This window comes from Hemicordylus capensis, chromosome 4, assembly GCF_027244095.1.
Source record: "Hemicordylus capensis ecotype Gifberg chromosome 4, rHemCap1.1.pri, whole genome shotgun sequence".
Lineage (NCBI taxonomy): Eukaryota > Metazoa > Chordata > Lepidosauria > Squamata > Cordylidae > Hemicordylus > Hemicordylus capensis.
This window is the reverse complement of record NC_069660.1, coordinates 211,793,785-211,815,413: the sequence shown is the minus strand read 5'-3', so window position 1 is coordinate 211,815,413 and position 21,629 is coordinate 211,793,785. Positions and strand designations below refer to the sequence as shown.

The window sequence follows — 21,629 nt, the reverse complement described above, 5'->3', positions numbered from 1 at the left end:
GACCTCTCAGCAGCGTTCGATACCATCGACCATGGTATCCTTCTGAGCCGCCTCTCGAGTATGGGAATCGGAGGTACTGCATTGCAGTGGTTCCGATCCTATCTTGGGGGGAGGGTCGAGAAGGTGGTGCTGAGGGACTACTGCTCGGCCCTGTGGCCATTGACCTGTGGGGTCCCACAGGGTTTGGTCTTGTCCCCCATGCTGTTTAATATCTACATGAAGCCGCTGGGAGAGGTCATCTGGGGACTTGGACTGAGTTGCCAGCAATATGCAGATGACACTCAGCTCTATCTCTCCTTGTCACCTGATCCTAAGGAGGCGGTGGATGTCCTGAATAAGGGGCTGGAGGCCATGATGGGTTGGATGTGGGCTAATAAACTGAAATTGAATCTGGACAAGACGGAGGAACTGTTGGTCAGTAGGAGAGCCAATCAGGATGAGGAGATTTTACCAGTTCTGGATGGGGTTGCACTCCCCTTGAAGGAGCAAGTACGCAGCTTGTGGGTATTACTGGACCCGGCTCTGCTTTTGGAAGCTCAGGTAGAGCCAGGGGTGCCTTTGCACGGCTTCGGCTAGTGCGCCAGCTGCGTCCCTTTCTTGAGAAGGCAGATCTGGCCACAGTTACCCATGCCTTAGTCACGTCACGGCTGGATTACTGTAACGTGCTCTACGTGGGGCTGCCCTTGAAGAATATCTGGAAACTGCAGCTAGTGCAAAACGCGGCAGCTAGGGTTTTATCTGGAGCTGCCCGATGGGAGCACATCACACCCATTCTGAAAGAGTTGCACTGGCTGCCAGTTCGTTTCCGGGTCCAATTCAAGGTGCTGGTTTTGACCTTTAAAGCCCTTAATGGTTTGGGCCTGGGGTACCTGAGGGACCGCCTGCTCCCAAGGGTTGCCGCCTGCTCAACGAGGTCATCTGAGGGGGCTCTGCTCTGGGTGCCGACAATGAGGGAGGCTCGGCTGTCGTGCACTCGGGACAGGGCCTTCTCTGTTGCTGCCCCCAGACTTTGGAATGCTCTCCCAGTGGCCATTCGCTCCTCGGACGCCATCACAGTTTTTAGAAAGCTTGCTAAATCTTAGCTTTTTATCCAGGCTTTTACATGATTGTTTTTATTGCTGCTTCTATGTATTTTTACCCGTGTATAGTTTTTATACTTGTATTTTGTAGATTTTAAATTTGGTTTGTTTTTATATTTTTAGCTTAATATTTTTATTGTCATTTTATTGTATGTTTTTTAACTTTTGTAAACCGCCTTGAGATTGTTTTAATAAAAGCCAGTATATAAATTCAACAATAAATAAATGAATAAAAGTGTGGTGGTGGTGGTTTTTAACTTAAACAGCAGCCAAGAGGAGGCAATCTGGTTTCAGACTACAGCAAAGGCAAGGGGTTAAAGCTTCCCACCCACACCGCCATCCTGATCCGGAACATAGGAAGCTGCCATTTACGGAGACAGACCATTGGTTCCTCTAGTTCAGTATCATCCACACTGACTGGCAGCAGATGGTCAAGGTTTTCAGGCAGTCCGACCTGGAGATGCCAACGATTGAACCTGGGACCTGCTGCATGCAAAAACGGATGCTTGGCCACAGAGTTAGGCCCCATCTGGCTGGGCCCTCCCATCCCTGTGGATGCTATTTATGGTGTTTGAAAAAGCACGGAAGTGCTAAACACACACACACACACACACACACACACACACACACACAGAGCTTGTAACATGTAGTTTGACCCCCAAGTTCCTCTGCTGGTAAGGAAAAGGAAGCTCTGCGAGGAGATCACACCACTGGTGGGTAGAGGGAAGGCGGGAGGGAAGGAGGTAGAGCAAAAACACAGACAAGAATCCAGGAGTAGCTGATGCTCGACAGATCCACAGTTTGTTGCAGAGAGCAAAGGTCAACTGAAGGTTGGGCTGCGGCTCCCATTCAACCAACCTGCCAATCACTGTGAACACCAACCGAGGCTAGGCCTAGCTCACACTAAGAGCAGGCAAAGTAGCAAAAGTATTCCTGCACGATACCTCTTCAAAATGCAGGAGGGGGATCCTTTGGTCCGTACAAGACTGTCATATCAGGCAGGGTGGCGGGGGGCGGGGGAGGCTGAGCTGGAATTCTATTTCTTGACCTCTAGTTTTGGAAAGTAGATGTCAAGATGCAGGAAGGGTTTCATATGGCATGTGTTCACCTCCCTTGCAGCTGCAGCCTAAAGTGGTATAATCCAGGAATAGCATCACCATCTCATCTTCTGTTTGTGTGAACTAGGCTCAATGTATGTGGTGTCTTGTGGCACACCTACTGTGCCGAGCACAGATGTGAAAACATGGGCAACAACAGCTTTCCCTGGGGGCAAAGTTCATAAGAATGTGAGTCAGGCAGCTCAAGCTAGGACCTAATTCAGCCTATATATTGGATATGGAGCCAACTTACAGGACCCCTAGTGTGGTGACATGAGGATTTCTAGTGAGTGCTGAACCCTTGGCAAAATAGTTGTCTGATTCATCCACCATATGCTCAGAATATGGCTCACTGCTCCTCTGCGAAGCCTCTACAAGTGGGTGGAACAGGGACCTACAATCTGGAAATGTGGTGGTGCAATCAGAGGCTTCATCACTCAGTTACGCAGTCACTTATACTTGCTGGTGCTAAATCATGTTATGAGTGTAAGACTGTCATGTATCTGGAAGGATATAGTATATAGTATTTGTTTAAAGAACAACAACAAGCTAGACCTGCACATTTAAATCAATGCAGTCAAGCAACTGGTAATATGAATATGATTTTGAGAGGTCAGAGCACTCAGCACTGCAGGTTCTTCACCCACGGTAACTAACTTCGCTTTGCAACTTGCATTGTAGATATCAGTCTTGCCCCCTTTTTTGTGCATCAAGATGGCTGTTTGTCTTTTTTTTAAAAAAAGTAGCAGATGATTTCATTTGTTCTTCTGACTATCCCTCATGTTATCAGAAAAGAAATCACAAAAACAGTTGCAAAGAGATTGGGGAAGGTATGTCAGTGATTCCATGGGGGCTAGTCAGTAGGCACCCTGCAGAGCCAGCTCTCCTCCCGTTCAAACTGACTGAGCTGAAAATGTGCAGAATCAGTTTTTCAGAGATCTCCTTGGGAAAGCAAAAGAGACATTTGCACTTGATACGACAAAAGTGCTTTCAGACCTGCCTTACTGTTCTAAAAATGTGTTGTCTTATTTCATGCAAAGCTTTAACCACAGATCAAAAGTGTGTCTTAGCAGAGCTGACAGTAAACAAAGGCTATGGGACTTTTGAAGTGCAGGCATGGTGGATGGATTTCCTCCTACCTGCACCAAATGTAAGAAAGAAATAGAATCCTGGTCATGTTTTGACCAAGTATCCACAACAAGGCCTCTTTTGGTGGATCTAGGGACCGGGGGGGGGGGGGGCCAGGCGGGGGAGGTGCATATAGGAGAAGGTAATTCTTCAAGACCTTGGTTTAAACCTGGATCGGTTGCAGCCTATGGAGCAGGGTGAACACTGGACATAAGAACATATGAACATCCTTGCTGGATCAGGCCCAAGGCCTATCAAGTTCAGCATCCTGTTTCATACAGTGGCCCACCAGATGCCACTGCATTCACTTTCCAGTTTCCACCCACCACCATTGAGAGTGGCTGAGCCAGAGGAGGAGAGTCCAGCTAAGCATTGTGCAAGCACTAGATGCTGAACTTCTGCAGAAGCCTACTGTAGGTAAAGATAAAGTGTGCCGTCGAGTTGGTGTCGACTCCTGGTGACCACAGAGCCCTGTGGTTGTCTTTGGTAGAGTACAGGAGGGGTTTATCATTGACATCTCCTGTGCAGTATGAGATGATGCCTTTCAGCATCTTCCTATATCTCTGCTGCCCAATATAGGTGTTTCCCAAAGTCTGAAAAAAATACCAGCAGGGATTTGAACCAGCAGCCTCTGGCTTGGTAGTCAAGACATTTCCTCACTGCGCCATTAGGTGGTTCTAAGCTTCATTTATTCAGCATGAAAGGGAAAGGCAAGCCTCAATCTTTCTCCCTTGCTTTCAGATTCTTTTGAAGTCTTAAATAAAACTGGACACATGAGGGCGCCAAAGACTGAGAAAAATAAGTTGAGAGTTTCTTCTTACCTTCAATTCAGGGTCTTTGTCACTATTCATGCACAGCATATCTCCAAGCAGTAGTGCACTGGAGGGGCGTGGATATCTTAAATGAATGAATGCCTTAAATGCATTATAGATAATATGTCCTGACATGACTAGTATTTGAAGAATCACAGAATTTTAGAGTTGGAAGGAACCCTTGAGGTCTTCTAGTCCAACCCCCCCCCCCCCCCCGCTTAATGAGGGAAACAGCTACAGCGTCTCTGGAGGAAAGCTGCCCAGTTACTGCTTGAAAAGAAAACTTCCAGCAAAGGGGAAGCCACCACTGTACACAGCAGCCTGCTCCACTGCTGAACGGCTCTCACAGTTAGAAACTCCTTCCTCCTAAGATCTAGCCTAAATTGCCTTCCTTGTAACTAACTCCAGCCCATTGGTTCTAGTCCTGACCTCAGGAGCAACAGAGATCCAGTCCAGTCCAGCTTCATATTTGACAGCACATCAGATATTTGAAGATGACTATCATATCCCCCCCCCGCCCCGCGCTTTAGCCTTCTCGTTTCCGGGCTAAACATTCCCAGCCCCTTCAACCCTTACTCATCATAAGAGGTTTCCAGGCCCCTCTTGCCATCTTGGTTGTTCTCCTCTGATGTCAAACTTATTCCTATGACTGCTAAGCAAAGCATCATATTGATGTGCCCTGTGAAGGAAAAGGTGCTGCCCTTGGTGAGGAACTCCATACCTTCTGGTAAAAGAAGGAAATAGCAATATGTTGTTATTCATATCGCTGTCGCTTGCTTGGTATTGGTATATTGTCAGGTGATGTATGACGCCTGGTAGTCTTTTCAAGCAAAGCCATAGGCTAAGGTTTATTTTCTAGCTAAAAAGAAAATAGCACTCTCTTTCAGGTTTAAAAAAATGAAATGTAAGCCTCCAAACCTGATTATTATTTTGAAATTAACAATAGGGCTAACCCTTTCCTCTTAATTTTCCATCTGAGCATACACAGACAGGGAGATGTTGTTTCATATACCAGTATTTTCTGTGTTTAGTTTTACAGAAAGGACATATCAAACATGTTATAACCGAACAGAAACAGAAACATAATAATACAGGTGAGTACATTAAAATAAAAATATCTGTCTATGTATTTATTCAGCCAATGTATAGCCTGCTCTTCAAATATACATGTCCAGGGTGGTTTACAATCAAATATACTACAGCAACACAACAATGCAATTCAATTTTTAAAATGAACAAAATATAACAAAACAGAACAGCAGATAAAATATGACATTAAAAAAAAAAACTTGTTAATACTGGTGCATTTTTCTTGTGCTTATCTGCTTTTTAAAAATGGTCCTTGCTTCTAATGGAACATTTCCGTTTTATTGTGATATAAACTGGCAAGTTATACATCTGACTTCAGACAGTCAAAGCTACACACTTTTATGATCAATTGTTGGATACAACTACGGGGTATAAGATTTTTAGATATCTTACTGTGCAATCCTAATCATGTTCGCCAAGAAGTTAGTCCGCTGTGTTCAGTGGGGCTTAGTAAAAGGGCTTAAATACTTAGTATACAGAAAGCCCCACTGAGCTCAGTGGGATTAACTTCTAAGTAAACATGTTTATTAGTACTGCACTGCAAATTTTAATAATGATTTCATTCTGATCCATAATTCAGTTAACTTGAAGTATTCTGTCTGAAACTGCTTTATTCCTATCGGTATACTGCATTATGATACTGTTACACACTCCATAGTTCCTTGAACAGAGAGAAGTTTTAGAGATGCAGCACTACGTGGATTTTAGATACCTTTGGAGGAGACTCGAGAGATCCCTGCAGGCTGTTGGCATGTTTGTAATATTTTGTTTACTTAGGTACACACTTAGCATCAGGTGGCAGGGCAGACCTTCCATGAGGCAGAGTGAAGTGATTACCTCAGGCACAGGTGCACAGAGGGATGTCACCCTGGATGTCACTGCATTGTCCACTACCCCTGCCCTTTCTCACCCTGCTGGGGCATCATTTCCCCCTCCTCGCCCTGTGGGGTTCATCTCTTCTCCGCACTCACACAACTTGAATAATGCCTCTCCCACCACTGCCTAACTTGGCAGCATAGTGTGAGAGTGCTGCCATCCCAGCCAGCAGCCTGGCCTGAGAATGTTGAATACCCTTCCACAGATGGCGTGTGTGTGTCACATGGGCATCCAGAAGGGAGGCAAGAGATATTAAACCAACATTATCTGTTGTGTTTTTATTTCTATTTATAAGTTTTGTATATGGATATTTTACTTCCCCCCACCCACCACCCCAAAAGTCCTGCAGACTAGGGATGTGCGGACCGGTTCAAGATAGAACCAGTTCTAGATAGAATCACCCTGTCTCGACGGTTCAAGGTAGAGTCCAAACTTTAAAATAAAATTTAGAGCCGGTTCTAGGTCAAACCGGCCCAAGACTGGTTCTAATAGAACCAGTTCAAACTGGCTCGAGCCTTCATTTTGTGTAAGAAAGAGACTGTCATCCATTTTGTGACTCTTGTGTCACTTCGAGTGATTGGCTGTGCTGCAGATCCCCTGATTGGCCAGATGTGTCTGGCCCTTTGAGTGGCTTTGAAAGTGTGTCACTCAAGAACACCTATCAACCCATTGGCCGGGGGGGGGGACAAGGGTGTGTGTACCAAGGAGGGTTATTCAAAATATATTTAAAGACCACTTTATGGCTTGGAATCTCTCTCTGTTTCTCATGTCTGCTGCCTGAGAGAGACTGAGGAGCTACTGCTGCTGCTGCTGCTTTGGTTGCCTTGCCTTGTGGCCTGGACTGGTGGTCTCCAGAGAGAGGTTTGACTGGCTCCTGCTTTCTCACCCCCCCCCCAAAAAACCCCGACAATATTTAAGTATTTTCCTGGCAGGCTGTAGTGTGCTTAAATGTGTGTGTGTGTGTGTGTGTGTGTGTGTGTGGAGTGAGTGAGTGTGTGGTGGGGCCCTAATACTCCCTCCTGCTTGTTGCCCAGCCAGCTAGCCTGGCTTCACGCCTCTGGACCATTTTTCCCCCTACATAACAAATCCCTATGTAGAATCTATGTGGCATCAGAGAATCCAACACATGTGGATTCTCTGATGTCAGTAGAGTTGGATTTCCTGAGGATACATAGATTCTACATAGGGATTCAATATAGAGAATCTATGTGACATCAAAGAATTGAATCCCTATTGTTCCCTATGGGAGAAATAATAAAACATAAAAAACTTTTAAGAATCATTTAAAATTGCCCCTTTGACCAATTGCTTTGGGGGCTTGGGTGGTAGTTGGCATCCATGGGGGCCTACCACACAACCCACTTTGGCACCCCTGGGTGCTACCAATAGGGAATATTGGGCTGATTAAAGCCCCATTATTCCCTATGGAGTATTTTTTAGAACGAGTTCTAGGGGGTTCTAATTCAAACCAAACCACAGGCCAGTTCTAACAGTTTAGAACCCAAACCAGTAGAACTGGTTTGGGTTTGGTTCTAATTAGAACCGAACCACAAAAAAACAGTTTTGTGCACATCCCTACTGCAGACACCCATGTTTAATAATATTTATTTTGCTTCTTGAAGCAATATTCTGCCCTGCCAGATGAAGGTGCATGACAATCATTCCTGCCAGGCAGCAAGGCTATGATGCCACCTCAGATCCCCAGATCTGCACCCTGTACCTTCCACGCCATCTTTCTAGCTGTCTCACTCCCATTTAGTTTCTGTCAGTCTCATAAGAAGCCACAAAACCCTTAAACTGCTGCTGTTTCTTACACCACCCATCCCCTTAGCTTGCATAGGTACCTGTCTACCTTACAAGCTCTGATGGTCCCTCTATTCTATGGTTCCTCCATAGAGATCCCAACCCCACCCCATATACATACACACACACACACACACACACACACACACACACACACACACACACTTAATAAACCTCTACTGACCATTCAGGAACATTCACATTCTTTTGTCACCTCTTGGACTCTGATCAGGCATTGCCTTTGGGCAAAACTATTGTGATAGGTACATTCACAATAACCAGACACGCATCTTATGACAATGTTTGATCAGTCGAATCAAAGCAGGGTTTTCAAAAAGGGAAATCCAGAGCTGCACAATAATATGAATGTAATTCACCCATGTAGAGTGTGTTGCTGTGACACACACCTATGCATTTGGCTTGTCTGTGTGCACATTCTTTCTTGCTTAGAGTCACATCCCATAACATGCAGAAGCCCACACAGAGTGGGAGAAAAATCCTCAGCATTGGGAATCTGACAGCATGGTTGCAGAAGAATGATCCATTCTGTGGTGAAGGCTCTGTGGGGAGTCGCTGTCGAGTCTGCCAGAAACTTCTTTGGCAACGGAGGAGAAATGTGTTGGGAATTCTTTCTGGTAAGAGATACCCTTCTATTACAGGAGCCAGTTCATAGTTTCAAATCAATATATGGACTCTTTATTAGTGAACTCCATTCTAGATAGTAAAGTGGAGAGACAGGATCTCTAATCTAGCTAGCTAGCTGGATGCAGAGGGATGGATTCTGCATCTCTGCACACATGGTGCAGGGAGAGAGGAGCATGTGTGTGTTGCAAGGGAGAAGAAAGGGAAGGAGGAAGAGGAAGTGGCAAGGCAGGCAGGCAGGAAGTCCCTGAGAGTAGCAATCTACATATCAAAGAGATAGTGTCAGAGCAGTAGAAAAGGGATGACCAATGTCTTGACCCCTCTAGCCCTCTGACTCACTAGTCTGTTCCCCTCTGTCATTGAGACATGAGACAGCGCAGAGTCCTTCACCTCCAACAAAATGGGTATGCTTGATCAGGGTCTGGGTTCTTGAGGAGCCTGAACTCTCAATTTACATTCCCCATTGTTGTCAGTCACTTTTTACATCATCTAACAGCCTGATTCACATAATCACAGCCAAGGTGGTAAGCCAGGAACCAGAGGTTTCAGGTGAAGATGCTCTCTCAGAAGGTGTGTTGTGTGAAGCTGCCAACTGCCAATTCTCACACTGTATTATCAAGATTCTCCCAACTTCCACCTGATTTCTGTAACCAAGATTTGACGCTAGGTGGACAAAATCAGGAGAAGCTCAGTAGTAGTGCAGGAACTGGCAGTTGGCAGTTTCACACAACACGCCCACTGGTAACCTCTGGTTCTCAGCTTACTGACTTGGTGGTGATTGTGTGAACCCACACAACATAATACAATTTGTGCATGACTTGAATTTTTGAACTACACAAATTGCAGGGTGTTTCTTTCTTCTTCTTCTTTTTTAAAGAACTGTACTTTTGAATGGCACATTTTGTGTCTGGTTGCATACTTGAATTATTTTCTTTAAGCCCTAAATCAAAGAAATTCATTCCCCCCCCCCCATTAGACTGGAGAATGTTGACTTTAACTGGGCTGTGGATTGTGCTAGTTTAAAAAAAAAATGTGTTCAGAATGGTTTTAGAAGGAAAAGGCAGAAACTTCTGTGCAGGCAAGTGGCACAGAGTATGGCCAATCCGTGCATTTGTGTTACAGAGATTTACAGATGGCCTTTTGCTTGCCTCTCCACTCCCATCTGCTGATTCTGTTCTACACAGACCCAGTCTTGATCTATATCTGTCACAAGGACAACCAGATGCAAGGACGATGTGCTGCTGTATATTTAATAGTTCTGCAGAAAAAGGAATTCAGCAGGTGCAGCTTGTCATACAGTGGGAAACAAAGCTGTCACTACTGAAATTCCCTCTGTCACAGAATTATTAAAGGTATCTGCCTCCGCCCTTAGCATCTGGTCATTGGATCTGCTGCTGCTGACATGCCTTAGAATACATGATGGAGACAAAATGTACACTAATAAATTGCCATCTTGAGAATGTGAGTTAATGTGGGATCTTTGAGCAGTTCAACATGTGATGCGAGAGTCTTGTGGGAGGATTCAGCATACAGCCAACACGGCTAAGCCCACTTTGATATAACTGCAGGTGTCATTGTATATCAATGGGGTTCATGTGGTTGGCTGTGAATTGGATGCATGCTGAAACAATCTCATCATACCTTTAACGCATATAGAATGTTGTGCTAGTCTACTCAACCTATGGATTAAATGCTCCATTTGCATCATGTATCCTAAGAAAGGATGTCATAAGACCTGAAAAGGCTCTACAATGGCTAATGTTGTGTCAGGATATCCTGAGCATTACTCTAGTCATGTACCTTGAGCAGAGCATAGTGGTTAGAGTGTTGGACTAGGACTGGGAAGAGCCAAGTTTGAATCCACATTCAACCATGAAACTCACTGGGTGCCTCTGGGCCAGTCATGTGTCTCTCAGACTAACCTACCTCACAGGGTTGTTGTGAGGATAAAAATAATCGTGTGCTCCTCGGAAACAGAGCGGGATATAAATGCATAAATGAATGAATGAATGAATGAATGAATTCCTTAATGCTTGGCATGTGCAGGGCAGGTATCCTTCTTGAATTGGATCAAATCATCCCAGTGTGTGGAGTTAGGGAATGATCACAGTGCAGAAAAGGATCTGGGGGTCATTTCACACATTATGGAAGACAAATGTGTGTTTTTAAAAGATGTGCACATGGGACAGGGAACACCAGCCAATGGCAGTTTCCCTGGTATGGGTCACGTCTTACATGGCAGCGTATGTGCCTTTCCAAACCTGGACATGTTACATTTTTCTTGTGAACTGAGCAAAGAGACACCTTTTTAAAAGTGGTGATTCTCTTTATTTAACAGAGAGAGAACAACTGGCCCTATCCATCCCCACACAGCATCCCTCCAGTGGCTGTTGCTGGTGTCTCCCTTTATGTTTTTTAGATTGCGAGCCCTTTGGGGACACAAAATATGTATTTATGTATTTATTTAGATCTATGTAAACCGCTTTGAGAAAGTTGATTGAAGAGAAGTTTATAAATATTCATAGTAGTACATCCTAACAACATTGTGTGTCAAGACACCTGAGAGTCTTTACTTCGGTTCCAGTTTCTTTTGGTTTCTAAAAAGTTAAACACCTAAAATGCTCGAGACAGTGAGCTATGTCTATTGCTGGCATGGGGCAAAGGGGGCATGTGCCCCAAATGTTTGGCTGGGTGCCCCGAATCTCTTCCCACCCCCCATCCCCATACCTTCCAACACTGACCTTATTTGGATGAAGCAGGAGACGGTGTGAAGAGGATGAGCGCTGTGCTAGAATCAGGCCTGTAGCCAGGGGCGTAACTACTATTAGGCAAGGGGAGGTGGCTGCCTGGGGGCTCCCATGCCTCGAGGGGCCCCCCAGAGGCAAGTCACATGACTATATATTGTGAAGTGTGTGTGTGTATCAGTGAAGGGTCCATTTTAAAATTTTGCCCACTCCAGCCTTGTTACGTCCCTGCCTGTAGCCAGCCTAAACATTTGAGGGGCTGCCAAAAAAAAACCCAGCTTGTCAGGCTCCCATCAGTCTTAAGTGCAGGCAACATTCTGTTATTTAAAAAGTATTTGCTTATAAAAAAATATAGGGGGCAGGCCTGCCCTAGTCCTCCCCCCAGCTATGGGTCTTCTACCCCCACCCTGCAGGAGCACATTTCTGAGAGCCTACAGCTGACCCTTGACACTGTAGGTCTTCCTCCTCCCGACCTTGCCCTACAAGGAGGACTCATACGCTTCCTGTCCTGCTCATGGGACTTTCAAAGCCAGCGCAGCAGGAAGAGATGGAAGGAACCTCAGCGCCTAGTCCTGGGTGTATCTGTGCTCAGATTAAGGGGGGAAAGGCTTGGAGAGACTTGAAAAGTCCATAAGCCCCATCCCTAACTTCCCCCAATTTTAGCACCCAACCATGTCTCCCTGCAGCAGTGGCAGCACCAGAAAAAATAAATGGGGGGGGGGGGCACAGATGGGGTACTATGCATTTATGGGTGGTGAGCAGTATCTTTCATGGTAGATATTTTATTGTTTTTTATCATGTTTTATGTATTTTAACCTGTGCTTTTAATATTAGAATTTGTACACTGCCTAGAGATTTACATATCAGGCATTATAAAAATATGATAGATAGATAGATAGATAGATAGATAGATAGATAGATAGATAGATAGATAGATAGATAGATTAGATTGATTTCTGGAACAGAAATGGGGGGCAGTGGTGGGGGGCAAGCCACTTTTCTTGGGTGGGGGTGTTGCTTGCCTTCTGAAGCCACCCTTGGCTGAAATGAAACCTTCTAGCCCAGCAGGAGTTCTCCCTCGCTACCACCTCCATTGTTAAGCCCCCTCCCCCTTCTGTGCACTGCGCTTGTAATGGGCATGGGAACGGGAGGAGCTGAGCACCTCTTTCACTCTCTGTCTCTTCCTTTCCCATTTGTGTGTAAAGTGGATGGGAAGGTGGCTCTTTCAGCATGGCGAGGGCACTCAGACATGCTGGGCAGCAACACAGCTGACAGGCTCAATGGAGAGAGGGCTGGGTGGCCCTTGTGCTTAGCTCCGTGGAGGGAATATCAGGAGCCACCCAGGAGAAGGGGCAGGGGCATAGCAAGACTGGAGTGGGCCCAGAGACAAGATTTTAAAATGCCCCCCCTCACTGAAGCTCAGCTCATGAAGTAAAGAAATCTTAAATGAGGCTGAATCGTGGTAACAAAAAGCATATATATATATATATATATATATATATATATATATATATATATATACTATGTGCCACGATAGAACATCATCCTAAATTATTTTTTTAAAGGTTTTGTAAATTGTGGACGATGCAAGTCATTTAATAGTACTAGAGAAAGACATGCTGTTTTGGTAGCTCCAGTTCTTAACACATCACTTTCGGAGGATGAATACAACTGAAGGAAGACCGGGCGAGGGTGCGGCTGGGGGAGTCAGTCATGTGACTTGCCTCTGTAGGGCCCCCAAGGCACTAGGCCCCTAGACAACTGTCTCCCCTTCCCCTATTATAGTTACGCCCCTGAGAAGGGAGTGGCTAAACCTACCACTACCACCACCACCTCAAAGCTCTGCTTTTAAAAGTGCACAGTGACAAGACCACTGCAATAAATTCATTAATTAAATAAACTGAGCTGGGATACTAATGCACAGTAACTCTTGCCCCAATTTCACACAGTGGCAAGGCCATCACAAGAAGTGATTGCAAAAGAGAGTGTTTCGGAGATTGTATTGCACAATTTCTGATATTAGAAGCATATTGGCAATAGCTAGTGATGAGAGCTTTAACTTGACCAAGTTTTGCATAGGCTTGGTTAGAAATATATAAAAAGGTTGGCCTCTGATTTTTAAAGTGACTATTTATTTATTTATTTATTTATTTATTTGACACAGTTCTATACCGCCCCAAACTCACATCTCTGGACAGTTTACAACAAACAAACAAAAAGCTAAAACATTCGTTAAAATAAATGACAACGAAAAAACATAAAACAGAAGTTAAAACAAAATAAATGACATAGTAAAAGTTAAAACATTATAACAATTTAAATTTTTAAAACAGCATTTTATAATGATGCTAAAACTGTTAAAACAATATTTAATTAAAAGCCTGGGTGAAAAGGTACATCTTTAAAGACTTTTTAAAAAGTTGTCAGAGATAAGGAAGCTCTTATTTCAGCAGGGAGCCCATTCCAACGCTCTGGGGCAGCAGCGGAGAAGGCCCATCCCTGAGTAGCCACCAAACAAGTCGGTGGCACCTGCAGACGGACCTCTCCTGATGATCTCAATGGGCGGTGGGGTTCATAACGAAGAAGACATTCTCTTAAATACCCAGGGCCAAAGCTGTTTAGGGCTTTATAGGTTATAAACAGCATCTTGTATTTTGCCCAGAGACTTATCGGCAGCCAGTGTAGATCTTTCAATACAGGAGTAATATGGTCTCTCTGAGATGATCGAGAGACCAAGCTGGGTGCCACATTCTGAACCAGCTGTAGTTTCCAAACTACACACAAGGGCAGCACCACATAGAGCGCGTTGCAGTCATCCAGTCTGGAGGTTACCAGCAAATGTACCACTGTTCTGAGGTCGTTTAGCTCAAGAAACGGATGCAGCTGGTGTATCAGCTGAAGCTAATAGAAGGATGCTTCTGGCCACCACCTCAACCTGGGAGACCAGGAAGAGGCTTGGATCCAGAAGCACCCCCAGACTGCATACCTGTTCCTTCCAGGGAAGTGTGACCCCATCCAGAACAGGCAGATCAACTCATCTCCAGAGTTTCAACCCTGCACAATGAGTACCTCCATCTTACCTGGATTCAGTCTCAGTTTGTTATCCCTCATCCAGCCCATTACCTCCTCCAGACATGCATTCAGGGAGGTTATGCCCCCTCCCAATGATGTTGACATGGAGAAGTAGATTTGGGTGTCATCAGCAATTCAGCATACTGAAATCTCCTGATGATCTCTCCCAGTGGTTTCATGTAGATGTTAAACAACATCAGAGACAATACGGAGCCCTGATGGACACCATACAAAAGTTCAGATTTTGAAGGACAGTCTCTAAGGGACATCATCTGGAACCTGCCCGAGAGGTAGGAGCGGAACCACCGCAAAGCAGTGCCTCCCAGTCCCAACCCCCTCAGATGCTCCAGAAGCATACTATGGTCGATAGTATCAAAAGCTGCTGAGAGGTGTAAAAGGACCAACAGAGTCACACTTCCCCTGTCGATTCCTGGTTGGAGATCATCCATCAGGCCGACCAAGGCAGTCTCCACCCCATAGCCCGCCCGAAAGCCAGTTTGAAATGGGAAATGGTGACATTAGAGTAAGTTAAGAACATAAGAACAGCCCTTCTGGATCAGGCCCAAGGCCCATCTAGTCCAGCATCCACACAGTGACCCACCAGATGAATCTGGGAAGCCCACAGATAGTTGCTGCTGTCCATGCTGAGAAATTTCATAAGCAAGGTAAACAGGTAGTGAAATACCATAGGCTACTACATTACAATGTAGTAATGTAACAAGGGCACAGAAAACAAAAAACAAACAAACCCCAAAGACATCCTGCAGGTTGATGTAGTGGAACATAAAATCTGGGGAATTATTTGCAGGCTGGTCGTGTAAAATGCTAGTGACCAGGTGAGAGATCCTATGAAGAAAAAGTAAACAACTATGACCCTAGAAAAGGTATAAAATAATTGTGTTAGATGTAAGGGTGTCCTTCTTCAGATCTTCACTGGAAGTCTGGTTGGTCCTTCAGCTGGTTGAATATCTCTACTTCCTACTCTGGATTGTGGTGAGTTCTGAAATAAAGCTTTTGCTAATCAAGTAAGATTCTCATTATTTCTTGGGACTATTGGGAGACTTGCCTGATACGAATTGGATCTCTGATTGTGATGCTTCTCCTTAGCTAAGGCCAAGCCCAGAGTGAACCATCTAGATTTAAATCACTTAATCTATTTAAATTATCCTTCAAGGGAAATCTGAACATAGGCAAGTGCTGCTTTTACAGTACTAGGACCCAATCCTAACACCACCCTAGCAACACCCCTAGCCAAAATATGCCAGATATAAGGAGGATGTCCTGGTGATCAATGACTTCAACTATTGGAAGAGAGTGTTGGATTCCTTTACAGCACAAGAAAATGTTTAATTATTAAATGGGGGGAGGCTGTGGTCTTGATCCAGGCCCCATGGCCCTAGGGCCTGGTTCTTTTATGGACCTAGTAATGTCCCTAGTGAATAGCAGCAAAATAAAACAAGAATAGAAAACATGTTTGCTAAAAGACAGAATAAAGTAATAAACAGCATACACAGTTTTTAACATGAAAATGAAATGGCAGCAGGCACAATTGTCCACCTGTCGTTACAACAGAGCATCCCATTCAGCAGCATAAAATTGGGCCAAATCCCTGTCTGAAACAAAAAGTCTTAATGAACCACATGAGATGTGTACTGAAGGTACCTGATATGCCTCCCAGAAAAAGAAAGTTCTACAAATTTGTAGAACATTCTACAACCCCTGCTCACTTGGCAAAGAGGCACCTTTTAATGTGGTGATTCTCTTTATTTAGCAGGGGGAGAGTAACTGGCCCTATCCACCCCCAGCACAATACCTCCAGTGACTGTTGCCGGTGTCTATCTTATGTTTCTTTTTAGATTGTGAGCCCTCTGGGGACAGGGATCCATTTTATTTATTTATTTATTTATTTATTTATTTATTTATTTATTATTCCTCTGTGTAAACCGCCCTGAGCCATTTTTGGAAGGGCGGTATAGAAATCAATCAATCAATCAATCAATCAAATCTAGTCACATCTTTAGCCGTACTTGTGGTTGATTGTTTTTATAATTGATTTTATTCACATTTGTGTTGTGTAACTTTTGTGTTTGTTTTATGCATTTTCTAGAAATATTTTGATATACCTGTCGCAGGGACAGCCAACCTGAGCCTCTCCTGCTATTGTTGGACTACAGTTCCCATCATCCCCAGGCAAAATTAATTATGGCTGCTGAGTGATGATGGGGGTTGCAGTCCAGCAAAAGCTGGAAAGCCTCAGGTTGGCCATCACTGACCATACCAGTAAACTGGTATGTCCAGTTTCCATACCAGTTGTCCATACCTGTAACAGGGATTTCCAGAGGTTGTTGACTACAAGTCCTATAATCCCCAGCTACTGGACATTGCAGCTGGGATGATGGGAGTTGTAGTCAAAATCAACTGGGAATCCCTGTTAGAGGGAAAACTGGTTCATACCTCCCAACATGTCCCTATTTTCCCATTCAGATGAATACGAAAATTGGGACTTGTTGGCAGGTATGATAGTCTGGACAAATTCTGTCACATCTAGTCACAACATACAATTGGTGCAATTACCGAGAGGGCTCTGTTCCAAGGGCCTCCTAAATAGACCTGAGGATAGGAAAACAGGAGGCTGCCCTAGACAGACCATTGGTCCATCTAACTCACTATTGTCCACATTGGCAGTTACTTCTCCAAGGTTTCAGGTAGGAGTCTCCCCCAGCCCTACCTGGAGATGCCAGGGATTGCACATGGGACTTTCTGCTTGCAATCCAAGCAGATGCTATGGTTCCATCCCCCATGAGGCATCAGTGACAGGGAAAGGTAGGGGTTTTGATTCCAGAGAATGTTTGGTTCATCTGGCCCAGTGTTGTTGATTCTGGCAGGCAGCAAAGTGTCTGGCAGGGACAAGTCTTTCTCCTAGCCCTGCTGCCTGAGATGTTTTTTTGCCGGAGAATATGAATATGAATATGAGTACAACGGCTATTTATATACTGCTTTTCAACAAAAGTTACCAAAGTGGCTTACACAGATATAAACAAATAAACAAAATGGCTCCCTGACCCCAAAGGGCTCACAATCTAAAAAGAAACATAAGAGACACCAGCAACAGCCACTGGAGAGTTGCTGTGTTGGGGATGGATAGGGCCAGTTGCTCTCCCCCTGCTCAGTAAAGAGAATCACCGCTTTTGAAAGGTGCCTCCTTTGTTCATTTAGCAGGGGATCTGGATCGGGAACCTTGTGCAGACAAAGCATGTACACTACCACTGTGTGGTGGCTCCTCCCCACAAAATTCTCTAAGGTCTCTGGGTTATATAGAACCTGGCAGACCACTATACATGTTTCGATAGGCTGAGATAGGTTTGGTGGTGCAGAAGTTGCACAGGCCTGTTCAGAATGCTCCGAAGACAAGCCTGCACAATTTGTGGACCACCCAACCAAACATAGCCTATCGATACATGTCTAGCGGCCTGCCAGGTTCTACTCAACCAGTCTGTCTTCTGCTCATAGCAAGACAATGGAAGTTGACTGAGCCTCTGGCAGGTCATAGCTCGTGATCTCTGGGTTGCATTCAGTTCGGCAGACCTTCCTCAATATATGCATCTGATTTCTCTGCCCTCTTTGTGACTATTGATCACCCCACTCCCCAAACTAGCAACACACACGCACTGCTGAGAAGTCATCTAGCTGCTACCCTGGTTTATTTTTAGGATCCCAAATGCCAGAGAACACACTCAGACTCACATCAGGACAACGGTTAAGAACTAATCTTGAAGACAAAATTAATTGCAGCTGCAGCAGTCTGGTATAGATTAAAGAGCACTGCCTCATAAGTTTCCTGTTAAATTATCTCTTAAGACTTTCTTTGTGGAGATTAATAATGTTCAGAATACTGCTATCTTCAATAGTCAATTTCCAGTAATGTTAATGGGGCTGTTAGGTGGGGGGTGGGGGGTGGGGGTAAGTTGGCCATGATTTTATACTTATGCAATCTTTTGGCTTGTGAAATATTGCTGATCTTCCCCTAGATAAGCAAGAGGATTGTTCTTCTTCTTTTAAAGTCACAGAGCAATAACAAATATTGTTTTATTTGAGTGATTTTTACATTCTATAGAAAATATTGGGAAAAGACTCCACTCTGATTTCTTTTTATTTCTTTTCTATGTCAACCACTTTGAGAATGTTGTTGAATATATTGTTGTTGTTGTTGCTAACTTCTTTATATTTAATTCTCTTTAATTCTTGTTATTGCTATCTTCTTTATATTTAATTCTCTGTGGCTAATCCCATGCGTGGCAGCTCTCACGAGAGGTCTGGGAGCTGCTGGATAGCCACAGGACAGGAGGGGGGTGGGAAATGGTGGCGGCCGTTAGCAACAGTGACGGGCAGTGAAAGAAGTCGGCGAGTGGGGAGGAGGAAGCCCTGGCTGGTTGGCGGGTGAGGAGGAAGAAGTCAGCAGAAGAAGCCAGTTGGTGGGCGGGCAAAGGAAGAAGCGGGTGGGAGGCCAGCTGGGTGGGGGAAAGGAAGAAGCCAGCGGGCGGGGGAGGGGAAGAAAAAACAACGACTGGCGGGCAAATGGTGGCAGCGGGCAGGGGGAGGTGGCAGTGGGCTGGTAGCTACAGGTGCAGATGCTCTGCACCCGGCCCAGTTGTTGTTGTTGTTGTTGTATTTTAACACTGTCTACCAGATGTTATTGACTGGATTTGGTACTTTAATTATTGGGCCCTTTCCAAGGGTCTAAGATAAATAAAGAAAAATTAAAGATAGTGTCGTAGTCTTCGTGCTGATCCAAGTAGTGTGGCCTTCTGTAGCTGATGTGTTCTAATTTTATCAGTGCCCAAGCTGTCAAGATGGTGTTCAAGTTCTTTTGGTACTGCACCAAGGGCACCAACAACTATTGGCACCACTATTCCCCCCACCCCAGAGCCACTCAGCTTCAGTCTGAAGGTCCTTGTATTTCGTTATTTTCTCCAATTGTTTTTCATTGACTTGTCTATTACTTTACTTTACTTTACTTTACTTTACTTTATTATTTTTAACTCCACTGCTTTATGAATAGATCTTTTGATGACTCATGCTTTTAGGTCCTCAGATCAATGGAGGGTTGAAACTCTAAAGCCTCCAGGCACAAATCTAGAAAGATGCTCTCCGGAGCTAGCTAAAAGCACAATCTCCTGGGAAGTTCTCCTATACAAGGTCCATTGAAATGAAAGGAAGATGTACAAGAGTCCTGCATTTGCAATGGACCTTGTGTAGAAGAACTTTCCAGATGAAATCATACCTGAACGGTTCGGAAGCGGCCTGCCCCCCCCCCCACCCTTTTGCTTTGTCCCCATTGGCAACCAGAGGCTTGCCACAGGCTCATGGCTCAGCTACCAGGACAATATGGAATTTGGCACCTGAGGATCCTAGCCACGGATAGGGCCAGATAGCCTTAATAGGGCAGCTGGAGCTTGGCTGTGAGGAAATTGGTCTCCCCACCACTGCTGAGTCAGTCACATCCTAGACTTCAAGGAGCTGGAAATGTTAATGCCCCATGGACATTCAGGATCATGAGAGACCCCACCTATTAAGAGAAGCTTCAAAACAGAATCAACCCAAAGAACTCTTGTATAAATATGGAGAATGGAAACAACTATGCCCTGTGGTTCTGGTCATCAACTGAATGGGCACTGGGGCCCACATCTTTTCTCCTGAGCAGGGGATTGAATCTCCAAGCCTCCCCTACCATTAGCTTTACCCCAAGTCCACAACCCTAATCAAATATCCAGGCCCCCTTTAGACAGTGCTCAAAGCTCTGGTCAGGACACTATCCCATCCAGCCATGCTGCTTTCGGAACCCAGTGCTCGAAGCTGGCTGATCCACAGGAGTGCAGTGCAGCCCATGCTGCTAGCTAGCTACTGCACCAGAGCTTGGTTCTGCCAAGAGTCAGACCTGCTTTTAACCCCTTTTCCCTTTGAGCTGAACTCACAAGGCTTCTCAGCCATTGTTGGACCCTGGGTCATGGGATCTGGGATCATGAGAAACTAACTCTGAATGCACCCTTTGCACTGCTTTGGCCATTCCAAGTAACCAGAGTACCTGGGAATTCTCTCAGTACTGGGCTTCCATGAGATTTATCCTGTTTTATGACTGACTGAGGAATCCAGTAGTGGTGTGCATGGAACCAGCAACTGCCAGTTCAAAGGGGGGGTACCTTTAAGGACCATGGAGGGTGCTCTCCCCGCCCTGCCCCTGCATTTCCCCCACTGGTGCTGTCCATCAAAACAGTTCCACGGAGCAGTGTCATAAATCTGTTAGCTCGGCTAACCCAACAAGATTTACAACCCCTTCAGCTCTCCCCCTGTGAGTTAAACAGAAAGTAGCAGCAAAGCTGCATGAAGGAAAATGAAAGACTCACAAAGAAAAGTAGTAGTAAATGAATAAAGCCCCTTGAACTGAACTAGGTACCCCCCCTCTACGATAACTGAGTAGTAACTGAAAAGAAAACAACAGAGCAAGGAATGAATAGAACCAAGGACACCAGAGCAAGGAATTAACGAAACAAGGGATGACAGAGCAGGAAGAACAGAACAAGGGCAAACTGGAACTTGAAAGGTTGAGGAATTCTACATAGGAACATGGTCTGCGGTAAGTGAAAGTTGCTAACAGCAATATGTGCAACTAACACTGCTTAATATAAGGCTCAAGATAACCGGCAGCCAATCAGGATTTCCTGAGTCAGCACTTCTACTTCCTCTCCGGTGATATCCTGTGCATGCGTGTCTCCCACTGAGCCTTTCTATTGAGACGTCTTCTCAAGACAGGCAAAATCCCCACCTCCTCCTGATCAGCCTCTTCAGCTCTCATGTCTGACAGCTGTCCAGATTCCTCAGCTCCAGAGTCTGTTCTCCCTGCCAAATCCTGTTGCTATGCCTCTGAGCCTGCACTCCCAACCGAGTCCTCCCATTCCTCCTCTTCTTCCATCTATCTCAGTATTGTCTACACAGACTAGCAGCGACTTCTCCAAGGTTGCAGGAAGGAGACTCTTTCAGTCCTATCTTGGAGATGCTAGGGAGGGAACTTGGAACCTGATGCTCTTCCCAGAATGTCCCCATCCCCTGAAGGGAAGATCTTACAGTGCTCACGTAGTCTCCCATTCAAATGCAACCAGGGTAGACCCTGCTTAGCATAGGGGACAATTCATGCTTGCTACCACAAGACCAGCTCTCCTCCCTCACTGGAAGCTGACAGAGAAGTAAGAACACATAAGCTCTGTTCACAAATTATGCTCCATACATGTACAA

At 45.0% G+C, this 21,629-nt stretch overlaps 1 long non-coding RNA gene across 1 annotated transcript; it reads left to right on the top strand.

The window, feature by feature from the left end:
- The first annotated feature begins 6,792 nt into the window (after positions 1 to 6,792).
- On the top strand, positions 6,793 to 18,263 carry LOC128322101 (uncharacterized). Its single transcript, XR_008305521.1, has 3 exons — positions 6,793 to 6,942; positions 8,335 to 8,519; positions 18,053 to 18,263. It is a non-coding gene; the product is annotated as an uncharacterized LOC128322101 (long non-coding RNA).
- The last annotated feature ends 3,366 nt before the right edge of the window (positions 18,264 to 21,629 follow it).